This window comes from Vanacampus margaritifer, chromosome 2, assembly GCF_051991255.1.
Source record: "Vanacampus margaritifer isolate UIUO_Vmar chromosome 2, RoL_Vmar_1.0, whole genome shotgun sequence".
Classification (NCBI taxonomy): Eukaryota; Metazoa; Chordata; class Actinopteri; order Syngnathiformes; family Syngnathidae; genus Vanacampus; species Vanacampus margaritifer.
The window spans coordinates 28,042,360-28,050,426 of NC_135433.1; the positions used below are offsets into that span (position 1 = coordinate 28,042,360).

General features: G+C 39.8%; 1 long non-coding RNA gene across 1 annotated transcript in view; it reads left to right on the forward strand.

Moving 5' to 3' along the window:
* The window catches only part of LOC144043150 (uncharacterized), a 12,307-nt gene extending 4,845 nt beyond the window's left edge, over positions 1-7,462 (forward strand). The window contains exons 5-6 of the long non-coding RNA XR_013291054.1: positions 2,871-3,004; positions 5,429-7,462. This is a non-coding gene — a long non-coding RNA (uncharacterized LOC144043150). The remainder of the gene's footprint in view (positions 1-2,870; positions 3,005-5,428) is intronic.
* The last annotated feature ends 605 nt before the right edge of the window (positions 7,463-8,067 follow it).

Genomic DNA, 8,067 nt, shown 5'->3' on the forward strand with positions numbered 1-8,067 from the left:
TTTTCCACTATCTAAGCACATTACATGAATACCACACACAAACTGACCCACAGTGTGGCATTTTACTACGATTGAAGTAAAACATCATAAGCAGGTGCACTATGAGGGGAAAAATAGTAGTTATTTCAATTCTTACCTCTATTATTTCAAGACATGTGAACTGAATGATACTTTTATCCAGGAAGTCACCAGAAAAGGAATCCGAGTCTTTTAGGTCTTGGGACAGGTTCATCCAAAACTTGCCTCCTTAAAAAGTTCCCACAGTTCTCTATTCTTTGGTTGTGATTGCTTGATCCATACAGATAGCATCTGTGTGAAAAGTTGTCCTGATGGCCGTGCCTCAAGAACATCTGCATTTGTTCAATATAACAGTTCTCAGTGCCAAGGTCCGAACGAATTCGGGCACAAGTTCCATTCCTTGATGACACCTCATTAATAAAGTATCCAGCGATTATCTTCGGGTCACTGTTTGTAGAATAAGCATGTAGCCATATTACCATTCGTGAAAACCCATCTATTGCACCATTGATGCAGATTCCGTACGGTTTGAGTTTGTCATAAGAGTCTACATGCCACAAAAAGTTTGGGCCTGGATTCTGGTAGATACGGCGCCGAAGGCGATTCCTGCGCCTCAGTTGCACACCATGCGGATCCAGTATTTTCATCAGTATCCTGATCGTTTCTTGAGTCACCACATAGCCAGCCTGAATGCATTTCAAATGCATCATTTTGTAGCCATGGAGCATGCCATATCTATCCAACTGATCCTGGACAAACATTGCTACATCTAGCAGATCTGAATGGGCTTTCCTCCTGAACAAATGCAAAGTCCTCAGGTGCCTGCGTAAAGTCGACAAACTAATAATAATACCGTCTATATGACTCAAAGACAGGACTATCTCCCAGTGCCTTAAACCCATATCAAAATAATACTTGATTAAACTAAATAAGATGGTCATGTTTACTTACTGGCTCTCAATAAAGGAATGAATGTGTATACTGTATTGTGGTTTGTTCTCTAATCTCTCAGGGAAAACCCCTTTAAAAAAAACAACTGTAAAACAGAAAGAAAAAAAGAAAAAAAAACAGAAAAATAATTATTTTATAAAACAGGGAAAAATTACTCCGAAAAACAGAAAAAAAATATTCAGAAAAACAGAGGAAAATATATTTTTTTAAAAACACCAAAAAAATATTTAAACAAACAGGGGAAAAAATATTCAAAAAAACAACGCTCCCCTCTAAAAATTAGTCAGAAAAACAGAGGAAAATCATTTCTTTTAAAAAACTGATTTTTTTTTTAAAAAACAGGGGAAAAAAATATTCAAAAAAACAACGCTCCCCCCAAAAAATTAGTCAGAAAAACAGGACTTTTTTTTTTTGTTCAAGTGAATGCAATGCACTTCCGTAAGATAGCTCTTAATATGAAAAGAAAAATGCACTGAGCTGTCACCGTCTTACAAATGCAATTATGCCATATAGTGGCAGAAAAATGACAAATCAATATCACACTCGTTTTTTTTTTTAGTATACTACAGTACGACTTTTTTAAATTTTTAACTCAATTTTATGAATTATTATGAAATTACTGTATCAATGACTAAAAGATGCAGCCATATTTCTTATAGTTTAACATTCCCCCACTTTTATGTTAACAAGAGTATGAAAACTTAGGGGGGGAAATTCATTGTACATTTTATTGTACATTTAGAACAGATATAAAATTTGCTAATTTAATTGTGAGTTAACTATAGAAGTCATGTGATTAATTATGATTAAAAATTTTAATTGTCTGACACGTAATACGTAATATCTAATGTATTTAAAATACTGATTGCTTGATTGATTGATTGATTGGTTGGTTGATTAATATTGTAATGAGTATATTTGATGAATGATTAAAAGTTTAATTAAAAGTATACTTCGTACTTAAATATACACATTTGCATTTATACATCTTAAAATGTACAGGCGTGGAATAATATATGTTGTTTGATTAAAAAATACAGAAATTAATTAATTACATTATGAAGGAAATTCAATTTACAAACCCAAAGTTGGGACATTGTGTTAAACATAAATAACAACAGAATACAGTGATTTGCAAATTATGTTCAACATGTATTTAATTCAATACACTACAAGATATTTAATGCTTAAACTGATCTACTTGATTGTTTTTAGAAAATAGCAAATAACTGGGTTTGTATTAACATTAATATAGGAATTTACATATTTCTACACCAATGTAATTGCATAATTTGAGTTACTAACATTTGATCTTTTTATATTCATCATATACAGGTATATTACTTATTCTTTCCTGCATAAGCATCACCATGCTCCAAATTAAATTAAGCGTTGGCGCAAACTCATTTGAACACGTATATATTTGATTTAATTCAAGTTGCATTGGGAAATATTGTCAGCATCACATTACATGAAATAGGAGTTTATTTCTAAACTGCCCTTGTATGGAAAGCACCCTTGGATCATTATCCCTTTTACTGATACAATTAAATCCTATGAAATGAAAGCCTCATTTGTCTCTTTTAAATGTTGTACATCAGTATTGGATCACTAGCATCACCCTCTGGCTAAAAAAATATAAATGTGTTAAAGTTCTGATCAGTACAGTACATCAAAAATATTGACCAAGCTTTAGGAACTGGTATAATAAAAGGGAATAAAGTGGAACGTGTTAATTATGACTTAACATAGTCACACTTTGTTCTTGTATAAGGTTCTAGTAGCTCCCTCTAGCTTTGCAAAGTGATTCCACATTATGATTCACATAAGCCCCCCTGCTGTTCAACTCTCGAGGCAGGCACTTCAACTCCGTTCTGATGTGCTAATGACCTTTTCTTTAGGAAAGACATCAGTGCGGGTGGCGGCGTTAATAGCTGCAGCAGCAACATACTGGCAGGCGGCCTCCTCACTTGCCTGAGATCCTTTCAACAAAACCGCATCGACGTTACACTACAGCCTACAACAGACGTCCAAGGTTAATAAATATAATGCATACTAGTTGGTCGATCAATTTCAAACAGGCAGTTTTTCAATAACATTTAAAATAACATTAATATCACCCAAAAAAAATCTCACGCTTGACTAACCAATATCTCTCACAAAAACTCTCACATTAAAGTCTCACCCAAAATTTAAAAACTCTCGCTAAAAACCCACATACACACACACACAAAAACAAAAACTTACATGCAACAAAAAACTCAAACACACATCCAAAACTCTCACACTAAACAACAACAAAAACACTCACCAACAAAATTAAAACTCCCTCCCCCCAAAAAAAAATCCTCCAATACACACACCCAAAAATGGTTATTCGCATTAAGAAAAAACTCTCACACTCGCCAAAATGTCTCAAACTCACCATAAAAACAACCCTCTCACTGATACCAAAATAAACTGTAACACACTCCCAAAAACTGATCCATCCATCCGTTTGCCACACCGCTGCTTACCCTCACAAGGGTCGCGGGCATGCTGGAGCCTATGCCAGCTGTCAATGGCGAGGTGGCGGTGTACACCCTGAACTGCTCGACAGCCAATCACTGGGCATACATAAACAAACAACCATTTGCATCCACCGTCACACCTTTTTGGAGTGGTCAATCGGCCTACTATGCACGTTTTTGGACTGTGGGAGTAAACCGGAGTAAACCAGCGCAGGCACGGAGAAAATGCAAATTACACACAGGAAGGCCTGAGCCGGAACTGAACCTTGCATCTCAGAACTGTGAGGCGGATATGCTAATCAGTGCACCACCGTGACACCCCCAAAAACTCATTTACAGGAAAAAAACAACCTGAAAAAAATAATAATCTTATCCTCCAAAAATTTACAAACCAAAACCCCTCACACACATTAAAAAAAATCCATATTCACCACAAAAAAACTTCTTACACTCACATAAATAAACTCACACGCTCAAAACTCACATTAAACAAATAACCTCTCATACCCCCCCCCCCCCCCCAAAAAAAAAAAAATTTGCCAAGAAAGATCTCACTTAAAATACTCCTCTCAATATCATGTCTGACCAGTCCCATCACAGTCAGTAGGACTGGCGTACTGTATGTAACTTTAACGATAACGTATTAGCAGTGGGATTGTTTCTTTAACAAATCAGATTTCAAATTCATCCTCATAGGGCCAGAGTGCTGGCCCTTAATGATGTCAGCGTTTTTCCAACCTCTGATTGGTTGGTTATGTTACAACCAACATGGGCTGGCAGAGCACACCTGTAGCTATGAGAAAGGCAAGCACTCCTTCCTATCAAGAATATTTCTCTTTTTTTTTTTTTTGGGAGAGCTCAGTATTGTTCATTCGGTAATTTTACCGATTTGACATGTCATCATCATTGCTCTCCTTTTTTTATTTTTATTATCAAGAATATTTCTATCGGTTCCGTTCCTGGCAATCAATATTGGCGCAACATTTCAAACTAATGGTGCTATCCTACGTAAATCAGACCAACCCTCTTATAGGGTTTGGGTGCACGACAATCTCCAGAAAGTTCCCTACCTGACCTCCTTTCATCCCTCTATCCCAGCACCGATGACTTGCCTCTTTTTAATACAAATCAGCCTCTCAATGGCACGCACATGTTTGCGTGTTATTTGAACCCCGGCAGAGAACTTCAAACGGCGTTCAAAGTGAGAACGCCGCCCCCCCCCCTCCCAGCAGCACCACCACCACCACCCTCCCTCCTCTCTGCGTCTCTTTTTGGGGGCACGCAGCCGTGCTTGCGAGCGCACCTGATCAGAAGGTCGAGAGATGTGGATTATGATATGCAAATGAAGCTTTGTTATCGGGCGCCGACATTCACCGCGGAGCAGAGGTAGCATGAAAAGGTGGCGCCCCTCCTCACCTCCCCACCTAGGCCTCTCCCCCCCTCCAAGGTATGTAATCCTCCTGTCTGGCACACATTGGCCTACAGAAGCTTCCCCTCCCATTAAATTAGATGGAAACAAAATAAAGGACACACACGCAGACAATGCCCTGACCCTATTGCATCATTCTGACTAAAATTAGTGTAGTATTTGAGATAAATATTATTTAGTTCAATTCAATGTAACTTCATTCATCCTCTAGAGGCAATTGAGAAATATCAGCAACTGAGCAGCATTAGCATACATTTAAAAGAGAATAAAAAATATAAATGAATATACACACATATAAAATATATAATATATATATAAAAATATACAATATAAATACACAATATCAATAAGGTGACTCAATGTTACAGGATAAAGCGCCAACTGCCAACAATATGTATATGTATGTACAGTATATATTAAGAAGAAGATCTGTAAGTGTGTTAAAAAGAATTAGCTACTGGATTTAAAAAGCAGAATTGCTTTTGGGACAAAAGTGGCTCTCCTTGTTTCTGTCCTGCAGGCAATGCAGCGAAGGCGCCACCCGGAGGGGAGCCACTGAAATGCGGCAGGAGTCGTTAATGATTTTAGCTGCCTGTGTGAGAGCCTGTTGGTTAAAAACATGTGCACGTGTTCTAACAGGCGAGCCAATGACCCTGGAGCACACTGATGCAGTGCGCTGCAGTCTGTTTCTGTTCTGGAGGCTGAGGGAGTAAAACCAGCAGGTTATGGAGTAGGTCATGATGCTTTCAAGGAAGGCATAATAAAAGGAAGTCCAGGATCCACCAATTAGCTGGTCATCCAGGTGGAAATGGGAGCAACGTTTAGTAGCTAGCATGTGGGGCTGCAAGGTGTTCATTGATGCCTCTGCGTGCTCTGTAAGCAAAACTGAAGTGGGTCCATCAGGGGGTCGGTTACTCTAATAATGTACTCTTTTATGATATTCTCCATGGCTTATTGTATATTTCAACAACTATGAACACTTTGAACACTATAACATAAGCATAGCAAAGCTCTTTTTGAGTAGTACTTGTACAGTGTTTGTGTACTAGCTTGCATGGTGTCATTTATGTGTACAAAACTTAGTAAAGTCCTACTTTGATCTGAAGAGCGTTTTTGTAGTTGGGTGTACAGTGGTACACATAATTCGTTTCTGCGAAGTGTTCAAAGTCTGAATTGTTCAACCTCCCCCCAAAAATTTCCTATGGGAAATAATGTAAATGCAATAATACCGCCGTCCCAAGCTCCAAAAACAGAAAATTCCCATTTTAACTTCTTTTTTTTTGTTTTTTACATTTACAGTACAGTACAGTATTTAAACAATAAAAATACCTTACCTTACCTGTTGTGGTGTGATGGCATCAGTGGATGATAAATGCTATGTTAATGCTAGCTTTAGCGCAGTGCTGTTAGACTACTAAGCTGTCCTTGCGTGCGTTGTTTAACGTCAGGCATGTTGTTGAACAGCTAAAGGGGTCCTCGTGCCAGTATTTACAGAAGTAGTCATGGTAGTTACAACGGCGCAATAATCTCCTTCCTAATTCCACTGTGGTTCGTAGCACTGTATGTTTTTCTTTGCTGCCACTGGCATTGTTGTCTTTCTTTGGGCCCATGGCGAAGACAATTGTCGTGGAAAAATCTAAATGCACTCGCGAGTATGAAGCACCTTCGGGAGTATTCACGATCTGACTGGAATTGAGCAGTGCATCGTCTCAACTACCGCAACGTGAGCGCTCGGCTTCACTCGTCTACCCGTTTTCAAGGTACGTTCGGCTTAGCTTGCTTTGCTTGGGTGTTCGAACTCCGAAAATGAGTTCAAACTCCGAGGCATTTTTTACTCCAAATTTTTATGTTGAAGTCCGAATTGTACGAGTTACGGGGGGGTATTAAATTTCATTCCCCTTCCCAATGCATTTTCATAAGGCTTCAGTTATATGCAGATTTTATTTGCAAAAACAGACAATATTTGTCTTATTAAATATATTTTGAATTTGGTTTTGAAGTTATTTAGTGAAAACTGACAGGCACCTGTAGGACACAATGGGAGATGTAACTATTTGTGGGTCGTCCCAGTCCCCATTCCCCGCGAATAGCAAGGGTCGACAGTACTAGTACTAGTAGTACTAGTTCTCGTAGTAGTAGTAGTAGTAGTAGTGTATGAATGATTAATACGTAATAGAGTTGGCAGAGGTAGAGGCTCACAAAATCAAATTTTGCTTATAGTGGAAAAGAACAGTTCATCTTCATGTATACTGTATTCCTGGTTATTTGCTTTGGTGTCTCTTCGCCTCGACATTCTTTCCCATGTACGAAGGGGCCCCCAGCTGAGTGGCTCCATCTCCACCACATTCTCCCAGACTCATGTTTGCCTTAGGAGTTTTACCCGACACCGTTCTGATCCACTTCAGCCCTGGCTGTCCCGCCAGCGGCTTTGTCCCGATTGCCGCGCATCCACGGCAGGCAAAGCCGGACTGACGATCCCCCTCCGCCTCGGTCTCATTTCCCCCAGCGGCCGCCTGCCGTCCCTGTTGGCTTTTCAATCTTCCGACGCAATTAGAAGGAGATCCCTCTCTTTTGTTGTCTATCCCCGGAAAGAAGAAAGCGAGGGAGGCAGGGTGAGAAGGGGTCGAAAAAGACGACAGAGGGCTGCGGAAGCGCCGGTGGAGGTGCGGCTCGGGCCTAGCCAGGAGTTACTTGTGAAGAGGTGATATTAGGACTCACATGGTTTGTTTGCAAAGGCTCCTCCAGGGGCCCAAGTGGGATTACGTTGCAGATTTCAAGTTCCCATGGAAAGGGCCTGCACCAGCCGGGTCTTTGGTGGGTGGGTGGCTTTCAGGTTGGGGGCCATAGAAGAGCTCTTTATGAGTTTGGGCTCTGTCTGAATGGACACGGCCAACTCCCAGCATGCTAGCCCTCCATATTGGATGGACACAGAGACGCTATTGAAGTTAGCCAGACATACCCCCCACCACCTCAACCCACTCCTTTAGTTCTCATCATCGTTCTCCTCTCTTTAAGATTTGCCAGTGGAGAAAAAGAGTAAATTATACTCCAATTTCACACAGAATTGAAATGATCCTTGGGTGTCCAAATTTGTCCCCAGTAAAAATAACATGACAAAGACTTGGGATCTTTCATATGCTGTATGCATGGGTATCTTTT